Source organism: Prosopis cineraria, unplaced genomic scaffold, assembly GCF_029017545.1.
Source record: "Prosopis cineraria cultivar Desert tree isolate PC_DT_omini unplaced genomic scaffold, ASM2901754v1 PC3, whole genome shotgun sequence".
NCBI classification, from domain to species: domain Eukaryota; kingdom Viridiplantae; phylum Streptophyta; class Magnoliopsida; order Fabales; family Fabaceae; genus Prosopis; species Prosopis cineraria.
In genome coordinates, this window is record NW_026555334.1 from 4,498,584 (window position 1) to 4,518,004 (window position 19,421).

A 19,421-nucleotide genomic window follows, 5' to 3' on the forward strand; every position below is an offset into this window, starting at 1 on the left:
AATGCAATGAAAAATGGAAATTCAAATCCATAAATTTTTATGTGTATGCAAACAAAAAATTTGATCTAAATCCAAATCTCCACGTCAGTTCAAACACACCATAACATAAATTTGACACATGGATGGATATACCAGTTTCATAGATGTATGACAATAAAGGTAAACTGCATTAAAATATTATTTTAACAATTAAAGATGATGAGGTTGAGTAATGTTGGTTTTTTGTGGTGTAAAAACACTAAGTGGAGCACGCTTTGACTGTGGTTGACGATTCCAAGGATAGCAAAATCCATCGGCATCGCAAGGACCATCTTCATATATTGTCCAAATGCACAAATGGCATTTGTCTCGTTTCTGCACGTAAACATCATAGTAATGACGCGAAGAAGTTGACGACCACCAAAAGCTACAGAAATACAAGGATCTCCATGCCCACGGATCTGCTGTGAATTTGAACGAATATAGATCTTTAAAGCTCATAGTAACCTCTCCAAGGTCATGATTCTTATCTTTGCAATGGAGAGTCAAGTTCTGCTGATGATCTAAGCGATTGATGAGTTACACTGTTATAGTCACTGTAAAAGGTGGAAGATCGCCATTAACTTTCATGATTGAAACAAATATGGCTAGCAGCACAAGTAGAGATTTCATGTATGGAGCCATATGATCTTTTTGTGTTTTTCTAGGGGATATGATGTGAGAAGTTCACACTTCACACACCACTGACCCCCCTTATTTATAGATACGTGAGTTATTAATTCCATCCAATTCAAATAGGGAACATTTATTAGGGGAAATCTTTATTATTGTTGTTTTTTTATATTTGAATATGCAATAAATGCTTTGAGATTTGAATGGGCATTGCCTTTATTACATAGGATTTTCATTTCCAAATTTAGCTAAAAGTTTGATCATTGAATTCATGCATTTCAAAAGAAAATGGTATAAAAAGAAACTGCATTTGGGCCAACATTGAACTTTTATGCTTATTATTTCCTGCGGTTTTCAAATAGTCGTCCTCTCTTATTTTAAATCATTTCTAACATATTATCAAAATCAAGGAAAACTTTAAATTATTCATTAGCTTTGTATAAAAATTTGATGAGCTTATAATTTTATTCTTATTAAATATGCATAGTTTCTCTCACCAACTTTTAATAGTAATAAAAGGAAAAAATTATCACAACAAAAATTAATAACATGACTTATAAATATAATTCAAAAAATTATTTTCTCTCCACCTTATAAACATGACCGAAAGAAGTATACGAAAATTTTAACTAACTCATACATTTTGAAAAAGTTTGTTAATCCTAAAAATTATGTTTCACATTTAAAAAGAGTGAGAAAACTTTTATAGTTAGCCTTATATACTTAATATTCTTGTTTTCAATTAAATCAAGATATATGAATCTTTTATATATAGATTATTTATTTTATAATAAATTCTTTCTATTAATTTTATTAACATATTAATATCTACTTGTCATGATTTGATTAAATGTCACTATTACAAAAATGGTAATATTCAATGGTCATTTTAAATAATATTCAACGATTATGAATTGTTGAGTAATGAGGCATAGACATTCGCTCCTTATTCATAATTAATGCCCTTGTTTAAGCAAGGTAATAAAGATAGAAAAGTATTCAGTGAGTCACAAGTCAATTATTTAAAAAAAAATAAGACAATTTCATTGCTATAATGGCTTAAAATAAGTGTTCCTTAAGCCTTATTCTCTATCTATACCAATTTAATCAAACAAAATATTAAACTACTTCAAAGAAAGAAAACTCAAATTTCTTCTACATAATTGCAAAATAAAAATTAAAAAAATTTTGACAACATAACGGCATAAAATTGAGCACTTCTCGAGCTTAATGCCTTATTTTCACAAATTCAATATTAAAATAACGATAATTTCAAACCAATATACGCATAGATCAATCTCAAATTAATTTTAGAACAAAACTTTATAAGCTTTATACACTTGTAATGTGGCTAAGAGTGAAGGCAATTGATTGCAAAATATCACCAAAGCTCATTTTAGATAATAGCCACAAGTACTCACAATTCAACCATGAGCTATTTCAATTAGACATGAACATAATTTATACAATGCAAAATAAGTTGACAAAATAATCAACTATGCATATTTACAAGGCCCTCAGTAGCTTGAACAAAATAAAATTAACAGAGTATTCAAAGTCCTAGAACAGTTAAACCAAAAGATGCACTATAGATAATCGTAAGGATAAAAAATTCACAATGTATATCAATACTAATTTTTAATGATGAGAGCAACCTTAATATCAATAACACTCAATTCATTCAAGCTTATAAATTCACATAGTTAAATTCTATTTTACAAAGCTAAATTACATTATCCCTTTGCTCAATCCTATTTTACAGGGCTAAATTATAGTACGTGTACTCGCTGACATAGCAACTTCAAGTTTCTAAATTTCAACTATTTATCGCACCAATAATTGCAATTAGAAAGAAAGAAAGAAAAAATTAATTACCTCACAAGATCATGTTATATGGCTGTTCTAAAAGCAAGAGGAGAAGGGATTAAGGCCATTTGAACAACAATAGCTAGTGGGAGAAGCAGCAATGAGCCATAAATGAAGCACAAGCACAACACAAGCACGAGTGAACTAGGAGGCTGGATTGGCAATATTGGAAGCGAGCTCCAGGGACCTCAAACCAGAATGCAACTAAGGCCTTTGAGAGCTGGAGTGAGGATGACCACCACAGTTCTTCAATGGAAAACTAGAGCTTGGGGTATTCATCTAGGGGAAGAGACCACTGTACCAGCAAGGAGCTCACGAAACGGGGGAAGAAATGCAGTGAACGCAGTGAAGATAGAGACGACAATAGTGATAAGCTGATAATGGGCTGGGATGAGCTCACAAGATAAAGAGCTTAAGGCCAACAACGGAGGGATTAGGGTTTCAAGTTGGAATGGGAAAGTCTGCAATTTTTTTTTGAATGACAGACGGCTGCGCGAGCTCTACTGTGGCAGTACGTAAAGCGTGAGGAGAAAGGGAAGATATTCAATGGTTAAATATTGAAACTATTGAATATAATTTGCTTTTTTAAAAAAAAAATTACTTTGTTTATATATATAGTAAACGGTTATATTTTAATTGTTGAGTATATATCCATATACTCAACAGTTCATCCTTCACCGTTGCGTAAATATGTATGAAAAAGATATATATACACTCAAGAGTTAATAGCTTAGTCGCTGTTGCATATTTATATATATATATATATATAAAGAAGACCCTTATTTAATTAGTTAATATAATAAATGGTTAAATGAATATAATTGTTGAGCATATATCCATTTACTCAACAGTTATAATTAATCATTCCATATATATTAAAAAATATACAAAACCCTTATTCAAATAATTAATATATTAAACAGTTAATCTAAAAAAATATTGAGTATTTAGACAAAATACTACATGGTTTTTATACATTAACGGTTAAGTAAGTTTTTAAAAAGATAAAAAAAATAAATTATTTAAAAAATTTATATACTCAACGGTTTTTCAATTTGACCGTTAAGTATTTACATTTACATACTCAACGATTTTTTAGATTAACTGTTGAGTAAGTTTTTAGAAAAAAAAATTTATTTATTCATATACTCTATAGTTATACATAAAAATCGTTGAGTATTAATTTATATTATTTCATAGTTTATTTAATAACTGTTTAATATGAATTTTTTGATTTTTCACCTATACATATTAAACATTTTTAATATTAACCGTTGAATAAATCCTATTACGTATAGTTATTTTATAGTAGTGTGTAAGTATATAAGACTAAATGTGTAAGTCTTACCCTTAATTAAAAAAATTAGACTAAAATATTCTTGTGATTAATGAAACAAGTTTCTCTCATGAAAATACACTTTCATTTTATGAGGGGTAATTTAAAAAACAAGAAAAGAATAAATGCTTCTTGAATTTTACACTTTCTCTTATAATTTAAAAAAAAAAAAAGCAACTGACAATTTTTCTTATAATAAAGAACTGATGAAATGAGTATTTTATTTCTAACTTCCTCAAAATACGATGCATTTCTTCATTCTTTTTTGAATGCATGTATAGAAGATACATGTTGCTGCAGGCTGTTGATTCAAATTTATAATGTATATGTTGAGAAAGAAGTAAAATTTAGGAAGAATGGCATTGAGGTCCTCAAAAGAAATATTATGACATTTCAATCAGTGGCGGAGTAGGGATTCAAAATTAGGAGGTGCAACATAATTTAATTAAAAATTAATAAATTTTTTAAAAATAATATAATTATATTATGAATAAATTGTAATAACAAAAGTAAATTAATCGTCATTTTTAATATATATATATATATATATATATTAAATAGGTTGTTATGATCTTATATGTTCTTCATATCTTACATTTATCATTAAAATAATAAGTTTTTAAGACCAAATATTTTTTATTTAATCTAAATGGTGCAAAATATCAAGAACAAGGGTGAAAAGTTGCAAAGCTCACATACATAACTTATAATTTTTTTCAAAGTGAAGGGGTGCTCACCAATGAGTAGCTCCGCCACTTGAACCATAGAACTCTAAAATTTCTCTGCAAAGTTGTAGGACACAAGCGAAATTATGTTTTGAGGTGAGGAAAAAAGACGGAAAATCCCCTGGTTTAAAAAAGCAATTATATCATAATAAAAGCTTCAAGCAATTTCCGTCATGCTCAATAACTGGATTTTGTGATGTAAAAATTTTAAGATTGCATTGCAGATTTTTTTAATTATAATTTACAAAGTTAAAAAATATTGATTGTTTATAATTTTGGAAATCGCCCAAAACAAGTGGATTTTGTATTATAAAAACATGGATATTGAATTGTTGATATAGGACTTGTATATGTAAATTTATTTGAATATGTTATTAAGAGTTATTTCAAGGGAAATAATCTTTATTGCTATTGTTATTAGAGTTAATGAATAAAATGAATCCTAAACTCTTACTTGAAAAGCGCCATGTATCCTGAACTCTAAAAATATTTAAAATAAATCCTAAATTCATAACTTATTAGCAATAACTCTGAATGTTAAATTTTTAAATGCTGTTATTGTTCATGATGCACTGTTCACCACGGTTCTAGTTGATGCTAACGTGTCATTGTCAATTAGCGTCACAAACTCTAAGTTATTATGTTAGTAGTGTTATCCCTATTATTTTGAGCTAAACTTTAAAAATTTGTGCAAATTATCCCTACTATTTATTTGTAAAATGTTAATTATTATGTAGACTAAATTAGTTTCAATGTGGTTTGTCGTGGTGAATGTATCGTTACCATAGCAAACAACACATTATTTTGTGAAATAACATTTGTTTTCCTTTTTTTAATGTTTCCAAATAATTAGTATCTCATGCTTTCATATACTCTATAACTCTAATTTAGTCTTATTTTGAATAATGTTTATTTATTTAATGATAAAAATTAGGATCCTATTTGAACAGAAGTTTAAGTATCATAAGATTTTATAGATAATAGATGCAAAAATCAATAATTTTATCAATGAATTTAAAACTCAAATTAATTAGTTAATTAAAAGTATCGAATATTTAAATTTCTTTTCAAATGAGATCCCAAATTTTTTACCATTAAATAAATAAATATTATTTAAAATAATATTAAATTAGAGTTATAGAATATACAAAAGTATGAGATGTCAATCATTTGGAAAACATTAAAAAAATAAAAAAAATATTATTTTACAAAATTATAGGTCGTTTGCCATGGCCAACGATGCATTCATCATGGCGAATCATGCTAAGGTTAATTTAGTCTACGTAATAGTCAACATTCTATACATAAATGATAAGGGTATTTGCTCAAAATTTCAAAGTTCAAGGTCCAGAATACTACTAACATAATAATTTAGGATCTATGGCACTAATTGACAATGACACGTTAGCATCAACTGGGGTCCATAATGAACAGTGTCGTGTGAACAGTAATGGAGTTTAAAAATTTAATAGTCAGAGTTTATTTTGTTATGAATTTAAAAATTTTGGTTTTATTTTATATATTTTAAAAATTTAAGATCTAGTGTGCTTTTCAAGCAAGAGTTCAAGGTCCATTTTACTTATTAACCTTGTTACTAATATTTGAATATGCAATAATGCTGAAGATTTGAAAAGGCATTGCATTTATTATAAGAAAAATTATATATAGGTATCATAGAGCAAATTTATTTACAAATAAGTCTCACAAAATTTGAAAATCACAGTCAGATTTCTTAGAACCTAAGTGTAATTTAAAATTAACCTGTAAAGATAATAGTACCCTTATTAAACACATATTACATCAATCAAATAATTAATTTGCAATCATTTTATCAACAAATAACAACTATAGTTTCAATTTTTTTAACAATTATACTTCACATATTAAATAATTAAACAATCATACATTACTAATAATTTTAAGATTAATTATTCACAACTACTTCATCAATAATTTACAACTATAATTTTAACTTATTTATAAATATAATTTCACATATTCAATAGTTAAATTAATCAATTTAATCATTAAATATATGAAGTTATAATTATAAAAAGTTAAAGTTAAAGTTATAAATTACTGATAATTTACGTAATTGCAAATTGTTTAAATGATGTAATGTGTGTATGTGTGTGTTTAAGAGGAATATTATTATCTTTTTATTGAAATTTCAAGTAACACTCAAATTTTAAGGGACCTAATTGTAGTTTTTAAATTTTGTGAAATTATTTGTAAATAAGTTAGCTCTGTAAAACTTATATGTAATTTTTCCTTTGTTATATAGGATTTTAATTTCCAGACTTAGTTAAAAGTTTATCATTGAATTCATGCATTTCACCATAAAAATGATATAAAAAGAAATTGTATATGGGTAAACATTAAACTTTTATGCTTATTATCTCCTTCAGATTTCAAATAATGATCTTATTTTATTTATAAATTATTTTTAATATAGTGCGTCAAAATTAAAACAAATTTTAAAATTTATTAACTCTACCTAAAAATTTTAATAAAATTTTAATTTTATTTTTATTAAATTTACATACCTTCTCTCACCAACTATTAATGGGGACATAAGAAAAAAATGATAACATCTTTGATTTTAATCTCTATGTAATAAAATAGTTATAAGTAATTTTGAGACATAGAGGGGGGAATTTTAAGATTTAGAAAATTACTAAGCATTCGGTGAGAATATGAAATTTTCAGAGAAAAAATATAATAATAATAATAATAATAATAATAATAAGATATAACAGAGGGAGGATAACTAACTAAACATAAATAAATATTCTCTACGTTTAAAAATATAATGTATTTTTTAAAATTTAAATATTTAAAATATAAGATATTTTTAGTACTTTTTTTGTCTCAAGTTATAGGACACTTTTAATAAAATTTCTCCATCCCAAAATATAAAACACTCTGAGTGGATTAATGTTTCATTAAACATACCAATTTTAATATTGCTCCTTTTCTTTCTATAATTAATTTCTATCCCTTCTCTTTCAATGTATTAAATAATGGATATTTTTAAAATTTTATATTTTTATTTTAAAAAGATAACGTTGTTAAGTGCATTTAATAAGGTTTATTAATATGTAAAATTTTTTTAAAAGTATCTTATAATTTGAGATAGAGGGAGTATTTCAAGATATAATCATTGTACTTTTTTTCAAAAATACCCATAATAAATAAATCACTTTATATTTAATTTAAAATGAAATACTTTATTAAATAAAATTAAACATAAAAATGTGATTAAATTGAAAACAATTGAATATTTTATTAAAAAGTGAAATTTAATTAAAAATATCTTATATTTTGTAAGAAAGAGAGTATATATATATTTTTTTTTAAAAAAAAGGCTAAAGTATATTTTTAGTCTTCTAATTTTATATAAAGTTTTAATTTAGTCATTTAATTTTGTAAAGTATTTTTTTAGTCATTTAACTCTAACATCATTTATTTTAAATGATTACTTTTTATGTCAATCATTATTATTTTAAAAAAATTAAATTTAATATTTCAACATTTAAGAATACTTTATCAATATTTAAAAGTTCAGTTTAAAAATTTATTAAGAAAAAATGAACAGTATTAAAATTAAAACATTAAATTTTTTTATAAAATTAAAGAATTAAAATAAAATGTGTAAAATTGAAGGATTATACTACGTAGGTGTTCGCCATAGCCCACCCCATTTTAATGATTTAAACCAAACCCGCACCGCACATCCACAGTAAGAATTAGCGGCGCACAGATCGGAGCAAGCGAGAGAGGTAGACTAGAGAGCGTCGCGAGAAGATTCTCGAGGGTTAAAGTCCAATCCTCTTCTAATTTTGGCTTGCAATTGTGAGCTTGTGACATTAGGATGTCCGCTCCGTCTTAGGCTTAGTGTTCAAAGGGAGTTTAGAAGGCTGCTTCACATTTGATCCGTCTCCAATGAAACCCAATTTTCCTTAAACCACTTGGTGCTTTAGATTATGTATGCTTGCTTTTTCTGATTTCTCTCTTGTTTTGAACCGGGAACTCTGTTCCTGGATCTGTGTGGTGCACCATGTATTCTTCAACAATGCCCTCATCAATCACCATTTCAGATCTAAGGCTAGCCTATACACTCTGCAAAAGAAAAATGGTTAAAAACTCATTGAAAATTGGCTGATACACCCATTAGAACAGAATGTGCGCGCTCACATTGTAAATGGTCTCCATGTGTTGTGGCTCTGTAGGAGTAGGGTGTACACACTTCCCCCTCTTTCTTCCTCTTTCATCTTCTCCCTGGAGTTGTCTACACAATTAACACAACTAATACAATTAAATAAACCAAGTGATTATAATGTGGAAGACTTAAAACTTTTTTATGTACTTTTAATGTGACCTTTCGTTCCTCCCACATTATATGTCATTGACACTCCTCTCGTTGTCAATCTTTATATCACTAGTTTTAGGGACAGCATATGCGACAGCATTCTGAGGCAGGTTGCATGGTCAATCTTTTTGTTCATTCTCTCAGTGGTTTCCTTAATCTTGTCTACTTGGCCATCACTATCTTCATACCCTTCATCTCCATTGGAAAAGCCACTGCAACCCATGGCCAAATACCCATTTGGGCTGTGATTTCCCTCCCATCTCACAGCATGTGTCCCTCTCTGGTTCATTATTCATCAACTTCAACCTAAAGTCACCACACATTCTAATGATGGACAAAAAATAGAACCAATAATTTGAGACAAACTCAACAGGCTAGTTTGAACCTGTCGGAAAAATTTAGACCTGAGCCCAAAAAAATAATTTTTAATGTTCCCGACCGAGTTCAGACTTAGTTCAGATACCAGAATAAAAAATAACTTTTTTAAAAAATATATAAAACATAATAAATATTAATTAATTCTTTAAGTTTTATGTAATTTTATACTAAAATATTATATATTTGAGTGCTATAGTTATTTTTTAAAAAAAAATAAAAATATTTATATTTTCCTATTTTAATCAATAAAATATCTCAAAATAATATTTAAAATATATTTTAATATTGATTTTTATATTTTAAGACCCAATTTTAAAAAAAAAGGTTTTGAGTCCTATACATCATTTGCTTATCCAAAAAAATTATATTTTATATTTTATATTTTTTATAAAATAAGATAATTAATTTTAAAGTAAAAAAATTTTAAAAATAGTTTATAAGATATTAATTTATAAGTAAATAAAAAATTCATGAATAAATTACATATAATATAACAAAACAGTAACAAAGCTACTTAACTACAAAGATGATAAGTTATTATTTTTTATTTTATTATTTTAAAGTTAAAATATTATTTTATGCTTAACAAAATTATTTAAAAATAAAGAAAAATTTTTAAAAAAGTTTTAAGTACTCGGCCTGCCCAATAAGCCCAAAAGTGTTAGGGTCAGGCTTGATTATATGAGCTTTTTATAAATAGTAGCATATTTTAAGCTCAATTCAAATAAGCCTGACCCAATTCGAATAAACACAGCCTACTCAAATTACTCGCTCAAGCAAAAAATAATATCCGTCAACCCTAGTGTTAAAGCTATCACTAATTTCCATTCACCTTCTCCACTGGCTCAATCATCTTCTCCCAATGGCTTATGGTAGCTAGTCACTATCTTCACTGCTTACTTCTACCAAAGATTTATGGGAGTCACGCTCATCACTGCCTCCAATCTCATCCTCATCCTCATCCTCATCAAATGAGCCATTATTCTCTCCATTGTCATGCCCTATCCCATTATAAGAATCATGTATTCTCTACATTAGTTTCCTCATCCTCTGAACCACTCTTCTGAATTCTACAAACTTCAATCCCTTCATAATGATATGCCCATCATCTTGCATTCCCTTAACCACTATTCATTCTTTATCGGCCAATTTCTTAACTCTAAAATTGTTTTCAAATTATTTTTTTTCTTTGTTTTGAAAAATAATTTTAAAAAAATTTTTACAAAATGGTTTTGAAAAGCAAAAATTAGGAACAAAGCCAAACAATTCCAAAGTCTATTCTCTCAATTTACCATTCAGGATACAGTGATATATTACAATTGCAATGCGATGGAAAATGTACGAATCTCAGAGTATTCCAAATTCCAAATGTTGCATCGACCTCTTCAAAAGCTAAATACAACAGAAATTTCTCAAATATTTCCTAAATAACCACAATTCTTTACTGTGAAACAGTAAAGTACAAAGATTTATCTGCTTGTACTTGTAGTACAACATTTATGTCACTGAAAAGATAAAATAATAATAATTGAAACTACTAAGTTCACATATAAAAGTAATTAAATAGATGATGTTGCGTCTATGATATATGTTTCTCTTTATCTTCCTCTTTCACGGCCATACTCTGATTTACTTCTTGCCCTTCTCAAGCTTTTCTTAGGATCCAAGTTCAACTTGCTACCACCTGATACACTTTCTTCTTTCACTTCCCTTCCCTTCTCTGGTCCCATTTCTTCAACCTCTCCTCTTATAACCATCTTCCTCTCTAGTTCCGCTGGCAATTTACTGTCTGATCTCTCAATTTTGGGTTGATCTTTTTCTCTGGTTATAGGAAGAGAGATGCTTTTTGTGTCTTCTTCTCTCTTGAGTTCTTTATCTGGGCCAATAGGATACTGCTTCCCGTTGCTGTCTCTGTTTTTTGGTCTCTGTTTGGCTCCAAGAACAAGCTCATGAGGTTTTGGCAATTTTTGGTGGCTAGTCGTTGACATGGAGGAGTCTTTTTCTTGTTCAAAGTAGAGCAGCTGCACAACTGTTCTTAATGGAAGAAGTTCGTTTTTCACTGCATGAGCTCGGACTTCTGGGGACAGTTTCTGGCAGTCCAGAATACGACACAGCTGCTTCTTGTCGGCCTTGCTCAAGTCAGGATGCTCCTGTTAATGCCATGAAAATATTACAAGGAAATGAAACTTTTTTAAAAATGTACCATATCGTCTTAGTAAAACTCAACATGAAACTGATTATATACATTTCATTAAGTATATTGAAGTGGTTCTATTAACGGGTAAGAACTATTTTGGTGCGTGTTTGAAAGGGCCAGGGAAGAGGAAAAATTTGTTTCGAAAGAAAAGAAGAGCTCCTATTCTTGATCAAAGCAAATGATAGCAGGGAAATCTTTTTTTCCTCCCTTCTGGTTTCTGGAAAGAAACAGAAAAGAAATTTCTTTTAGATAGGAATAACCTCTATCAAATGAAAAAAATACAAATAATTTATCAAATGCCTGCCGAAAGAAATTTCTGAAATATTTTGCTAAATGCTGCTAAACTAGTTCTTTTGTTATAGAAATTTTGCAAAGGATTAAAGTGCAAAAATATCTAGGAACTTTTTTCATGAGCTTCTGGTATCCTTAAGTCAATAATAATACATGGATATCCATTAATTTTATAAAAAAGGCTAACCTTCCTCAATTTGTGAGGTTAACGTCAAGTTATTTAATAAATTGAAGAAGGTTGGACTCTTTTATATAGTTAATAGATATTTATCCATCATTGTTGACTTAAGGATATCAAAAACTTATAAAAATAAAGTTTTTGGATATTTTTGCACCTTGACCCTTTTAAACATAGTGGTTTTTTTAAGAAATGGATTAAAAAAAAAAAGCAAAAATGCAGCGTTTCTTGGGCATCTTAGATAGATATTTTTCTAGAATATAAGAATTAGACATGGAAGGTTCCAAAATTTTATGTCAATGCAGGTGTAATATCAATACTTCACCTTAAGATAAATGTTAATGGCCTTGTACAGGTCATCATGTTCCACTCGGGCGACATCAGGTACCGTTTCAGCAAGTGAAACAAATTTTGACGCTGTCATATTATCACCCCTTGCAATTACTTGAAGATATGAATCAATGAGCTTGCTGACATTTCTAATTGATCTTAAAAAGTAGCTGCTCTCTACTGCGCCAGGAGCCATTCTTTTCCAAAGCTTCAAGTAACTTTCCAACACTTCTAGAACAATATCTATATCATAAAAATGATGGTCAGAAAATGATGTTGAAGGGTAAAGCAGATCACTCACTGTTGCCTCCTCAAATTGTAGGCTGGCTCTCTTTATTAGTTCAGTCTTTGTCATCGGCGAGACCCCAAGAAAATTTGCAACTCTGAGAAGTCTTAACAAGAAGCCAACTGAAACTGAACCTCTATCAGCCGGAATCATGCTTACAATTGTTTCAAGAATCCTTCCATTTTTCCCCTTGGATTCTTCTGTTTGAGATGCTGCACTTGTTGAAGTCCTAAGCTTTGTGATCCCTGGGAGCCACCTACAGGCATAGACATGCAAAGCTTCACCTATAAGCTGTGGTGGTAGCACATACGCTGATCTGATAGCCATGATTATACATCGGAAAAGGTCTATCTCAAGATCAGCAACATCCTCTGTCCACCAATCCTTTGGGACACCAGGGTTCTGTTTTTCTTGTACCCTGGCCTAGTGTAAGTGTAGGACCATTTGACCTGCACATGAGGATCTTCATTTTTTCAGCAAATGTCCAAATGAGTAACAATTAAAAATCAATTTCTATAAAAGTTGCAAGAATCTGCACTGTTCACAAGCCATGAATAATGTGGTTCATCTCAAACTCCATGCAGATGCATAGAACCCGCTTTAGTATTCTGAGAAAACTTGCCTGATATTCAATAGATCAACTCACTCATGATATGCAAGTATTTTAGGTGCAGTTTTTAGTATGACTCACATATGACATAATTGTATCGTTACGATTAGTTTGGTTCATCTCTCTTTTATAGACAGTATCTATCTAAACTTGTTTTATGGAAATTTTAGAAATTTGAGGAAGTAGAAACGGCAAAATTCTTGACCTGTTGTGGCGGCATGAGAACTTTCTCGATAATTGAATCAATGCACTTTCTGACTATACCAAGATTCTCAGACCAATCTTGTAACTTAGCAGTGGTCTGCAGTGTCACAATGGAGTCCTTCCAACCTTCAAGTACGCAGGAATTCAGGAAAGCCTCAAGTTTACCAACAAAGTTTCCCTTCTCAATGGAGTCAGTCATTCGAAGGAACTTGGCAGCACAGAGTGCAGGTATGATGTTGTGAGCACTTATGTTTATTGAAATTCCATAGCAAAACTTAGCGCAGAGTTCAAAAGCTTCTTCCCCTCCCGGAATATCGTGAAGCTCTAGAGAAACAGACTCAGAATCACTAGAATCAGAGCAAAGCCTCTGCAGTAAGCCACATTTTGGAAGAAGTGGAAACTGCAGCAAACAAAAGTAGAATTAAATATGAACAAAGATTAAATTTGGCCTCCCTCTGCCTCCCCTTCTCTCATCATAATTATATTATTTCCTCCAATAAAAAGACTATTTCTGAAAAATATAATAGTGACTCCCTCTTTCTTCGGTACCTTGTGCAGTTGATAAGTGATATTGTTGACTTGTATCACAAGGTCTGAAGATACCTCTGAAACTAGAGTCCTGCATAATCAGAATTCATGTTTATTTGCATATCAATAGTACAAAAAGATTGTGTACATCATCTCAGAAAAGGATTACTGTGAGTACCTAGTGGCTTGTTCTGAGTAGAAAGTATCTGGCCTTGTTCCAAGTTTCATAAACTTCATTGTCGATCGTTTTGGTCTCACCCAATAGTCAGAAAAAGTCCCTACTTCAAATGCTTGACTGAAAAAAAGATGGCTTGTTCCTTATAAGAAACAACATATTTCATAAAATAAGTATTTGATACCTTGGTCAGTTTATTAACTACTTCTATGGGAAAAAACTGCAGATGCATAAGTATGAAATATCTAAAGTAGAAAGGCTTAAAAAGCTTTTGCAAGGAAATAATGAAATTTAAATGGAAAGAAATTATTTTTGGAATCAGAGACAAATTGTAAATGGTGTTTACAGAACACTTCTGCAGGTGAAATGTCATCTGTAAAAACTAACTTCTTCAACTTACCAATAGAAACACGAGAGTCTACATATAGGACCCAATCAGCTCATGCCTTGTCATCAACGGCTAACTACTTTGACTAGTAAGTTATTACACATAACATAAATAAAGCTGAAACAAGGATCATCTAGAAGCTGCAGAAGACAGATTAACATGTGCCAGCTTCCAATTCGACTAAAACTTTTAGATAAGAGAAGTATAGAAGGAAAAAAGTGGAAAAGAAAAAAAAGAAGATATGGAAGAAAGGGAATGATAGGAAGATGGAGGAAAAATAAGAGAAGGATTCTGTCTTCATCATTCTAAATTATGTAAAAGAAAAGTTTACTAAATACATAAAACTTGAAGAAAGCACAGTCTGCAAGAGAGCCTTACATCAAATTTAATTAAATAAAGCCCCTGTCATTCTCAGTTCGCTGTATAGAACTCTCGAGGGCTCTTCAGCATGTAGAACAAAGTAACCTCACCTACGAGCAAGGAAAGAAATATAACAAACTACTCCAGTATACGCTATCATGCCCTGAGAAAGAGGATGATAAAATAGTCTATGAAACACCAACTGCTTAAGACCTAGGAAAGACATAATGCAAATGTCTGTTGGTATACTTTTGAAGTTACTTGACTTCAACTTCAAAGCAGAATAGTGAAGCAAAAAAGAATTAAGTGAATGCAGAATACTCTTGTTGACTCGTATCAGACTTCAGATCATTCTGCCTCTTGTACAAGTTCCTGACAGCAGCAAGAAACTGAAGAATTAGAGAATTCGGTGATTTCTTAGCTAACTCAACTTATAAGCTATCATTTTTCCCTATCAGATATGTTGATTATTCTTAAACATTATCAATTAATTTGATTTGTAAAAATTACTAATCAAGCTTACTCATAAGCCACTGTAGTTTCAGCTGTGCCGAAAGTGCAAATTCCATTTCATTATATGCTTGCACCAAGAAAAAAATTATACAGCAATTTGCAGAAAGTTCACGCTTCATATGAAGCAGACAAATTAAGGAATTCTATATCAAAACCTGATTAAAATTAAAAGTAGTGGCATGTGTGGACTTAAAAATGATTTGATATATGATATCAGTGGAGGTGTTGAACAGATAATTAGATAGTACGGAATTCCAATGCCGTTTTTGCAAGTTGGAAACGATAATGTGAGACCTTGTGAAATCACAAGGGTGAACAAATCCGAAGTAGATATGTCATAATACACACTGCAATCGTTTCTCAAGAGACTAAGGATTCCATATCATGAACCAAGTAAGGGGGGGGGGGAGGATGTGTTACTAAATGCTGCTTAACTGAATGAAAAATTGATTCATAATTAAGGATGAGATCAGGCTGTGAAATCACATTCATTGTGCTTCCTAACTGAACGCAAATATGCAAAAATGACTCAGGAATGGCAGAGGCAGGCTTTTCTTGTTCCTCTTCCCATTAATTTCTTTTCTCTTCCAAATTTCAAACTAAAATCTCAGCATTTGTTTCAGAAAAGCAGCCTGCTAGTTATGCTCTTAGTGCATGTTTGACTATAGTTTTGAAATGAACTGAGGCAAAATAAATGGCACAACCCATTGCCACCATTCAGACAGAAAAAATGAACTTGTAGTTTTATTTCCAATTAAGGTTGTGTCAAAATCCAAGAAGCATCAATAATAATGCTGAATGAGGTACGATATGATATAAACTCAATGACATGGCACAATAAAAACTTGACAAAATGGAAATATTTTAGTGATGTGCTTAATTTGAGTGTTTAATACGATATGGCTCTGTTTTTCAGGTAGCGATGCTTCATGTAATAAAATCCTCAAGCATCCTATTTTTTAGAATTAGCTCACACAGATTCCAATTTCATGAACATCGTGAAACTTCAGAAAATGTTTATGGCTACTGTCAGAGTAGCTTTCGTCTACACAGAATCATTGGCATCCATCTTCTGATTGCTAATTGGCATCCAGCAAGGTATTTGGCCAATTATGTGGCCATAGCCACTTTCCTCTGAAACTGATAAAGTTATTCACTACAGGTCAACTTCTGCCCATCCAACAAGGAGGATTTATCATTTCCTTTTTGTCCCTATCCTTTTGGATTTTTTAAAGTAGAACCTACACTGAGTTATTTTCAACGCATTTAAAAAAAAAAAAAAAGATCAATCCGGTAAAAGTGCTCTCCATCTTTAAAACAGAACCAGAAAGGCATCTTAAGCTTTTAATTGTTCAACAAGTCAATGAGAATGCTTCAATCAAATTACACATCACCCAATTAGGCATTCCATCAAACACCTAAGATACTAATTGAAAGTGTGGAAATTTGTTTAAAGAATTGAAAAACTAACAAGAGAAACACAGACACAGGAATAGAGAACATACCATAACATAAAACTCAAGATGGCTGAATCGAATCTAAGTAAGATGAAACTTTAGAAAAGAAAAGGCTGCAAAATTTGGCAGAAACTGATGGAAGAGGTTGATGAAGGAGAAGCACGGAGCTATAGATACGGAGGCCAAACTTCAGACCCAAGCATATAAACCTCTACGTACAAGAAGCAGAGAAGGTGAGGAAGAATGAGTGCTTTATTAGTTTCATTCAAGTAATCTTGAGAAAGACGAATAATGGGCTAATTTGTTTCGGTTAGAAGCAGCCAGAGAGAGACCAAGTGAAAGTGTTTGGGGAGCAGGAAAGTAAGGGAAAGAAAGAGAAATGGAGGGAGGGAGAGTGGTTCGTTGGGATTAGTCAACATAGTAATGCATCAAAAGCAAGGCATGATGATGGATGATAATTGATAAGCAGCTTGAAAAGGAACGGAACAGAACAGAAGAGAAATAAAAGAAAGAGGAAAAGGGAAAGGAAAAAGAGAAAGGTAGAGAAGAGGAAGGCAATGAAAAGAATTAAAATTGTTAACCCTCTTTCTTCGCATATTGATATATTCAAATATGATAGAGAAAGAAAGGGTCATATATTAAAAAGATGTGATTAGTGGGATCCAAATTAGTCGTGTTACTAGTAAATCCGCACTTACCGGATGAGAAGAAATAGAAGTGTGATTAGTGATTATTTATATATTGAAATCACATTTTATTATCATGGATTTGAATTTATCAAAAAATACTAAATAATTCATCTCAACCATCCATTTACAATTATGTCAGAGTTTCAAAACAAAAAACATGATTTATTAATTTTTGTGAATTGCAAACCAATAGCATAGCAAAATTTGAAATTTCGCCTTAGCATAAACCTATAATTTAGTTATTTTTCATTTGGATATAATAATAACAATAAACAAGTTTAATAAAGAGCGATCAAAATATATCTCAATTTTCTTCTACATAGTTAAATAGGCATTTTATTTAGTCATTATTCATTAATTCTTTCATTTTTTAAGCAATTAGTTAATATAAAAGATTAAGAAGTAAAAATATTTAAAAATATTCTCTATAAATTTTTTTAATATTTTTAAATTAACAATAATATATAAATATTTATTAAATTTATAAACTTAACGGGTTGAGAAAAGTTTACCTCTTTTGTAAAATTAAAGTACACCCATATATCATTATTATAAGCTATTTAAAAAAGTTTCTACATATTTTTTAACCTTAATCCTAATATAAGCTAAATCCCTACATTTTAAATTATTTTCAGTGGCATGATGGAAAGTGACAGATGAAAAGGATTGGGGTGGTGGCTTGAGAAATGGTGGAGAATGATTGAATGAGAAAAAAGCATGCACAGCAATAGAGAAAGAAGAGGAGGTGAAGCTGGTGTAGGGGCTGAGGGTCGGGCCCACGCGGACATAGGGGAAAGATCTGGTGTGCATTCGTCATCATGCTTCCCCCCACTAAATCTTGGGATATTCTTCCTCTGTTGCGCATTTGTGGGACCCCCTTGGATGCATGTCGGCCACGTGTATTGTCCTTTTTCGTCCTACTTACTTATTAAGTGAAAGAAAAACTTCATTAACTTACATGTAATTAATCTTAATTTTTTTTTAATTTTACTCCTAATCTAACCCTTCTTTATGCACACAAACATATTAACACTAGGCTCAAATCAGGACATTTTCTAAGTAAGAGATGTAGATTTTCTATTAGAACAACTAACCATTAATATATGACCCATCTCTTTAAATTATAAAAGACATATAAATATTTTTAAAATCATTTTTACATGCTTATTAGTTAGTAATTAATTATATATATTTTATGTATGAAGTATGATATATTATGAAAATATTTATACACGACCAAAAAATTTTTAACGGCCAACTGTACGATGTTTTGAAGTTTACGAGGGATATTTATATTTGGATAAAAAATTTGTAAAAAATTATCTTAAAAATAAAGGGAGAATGATGCTAAAATTTCACATAAGAAAATTAATTATTGTAAAGTTCATTGATACCTGAATTAAACTGTATTAACAATATAGATGTCAATAAATTTTGCAGTGTGATATTTTGCATTCACAAGATTTAAATCAATAATATTATTCAAGGGATATTGAAACCAACTGTGTTTTTTTCAATTATTTTATCTTTAACTTTTTTTTCAAATTTTAAATTCCTTTAAATAAGTCGTATTTATTTTTCAAGCTATATCTACATACGTGAAAAGAAATTCATTCATAAAATTTCAATCTTCTGGATGCTTTCCGTACAGTTTAATTGAGTAAGTTTAATTTATCTGGTAAAAATAAAAGGAGAAACGACAGAAAGTCAAGTTAATTATTGTGTTACTATTTTTCACGAAGCCGTGAAATGGAAAAAGTTGAAGGAAACATGAAAGAGTGGAGCAGAGTGAGATTTGTGGGTTGGTTGTTTGGGAAACGAAACACAGACATCCATATCTGTACTTTCCATTTAAAATTATAAAATATATTTAATTAAATTTTATTT

At 30.1% G+C, this 19,421-nt stretch overlaps 1 pseudogene; it reads right to left on the reverse strand.

Annotated features, from left to right (window-relative positions):
• Positions 1 to 10,579: 10,579 nt before the first annotated feature.
• Positions 10,580 to 17,348, reverse strand: LOC129304719 (BTB/POZ domain-containing protein At5g47800-like; annotated as a pseudogene).
• Positions 17,349 to 19,421: the final 2,073 nt, after the last annotated feature.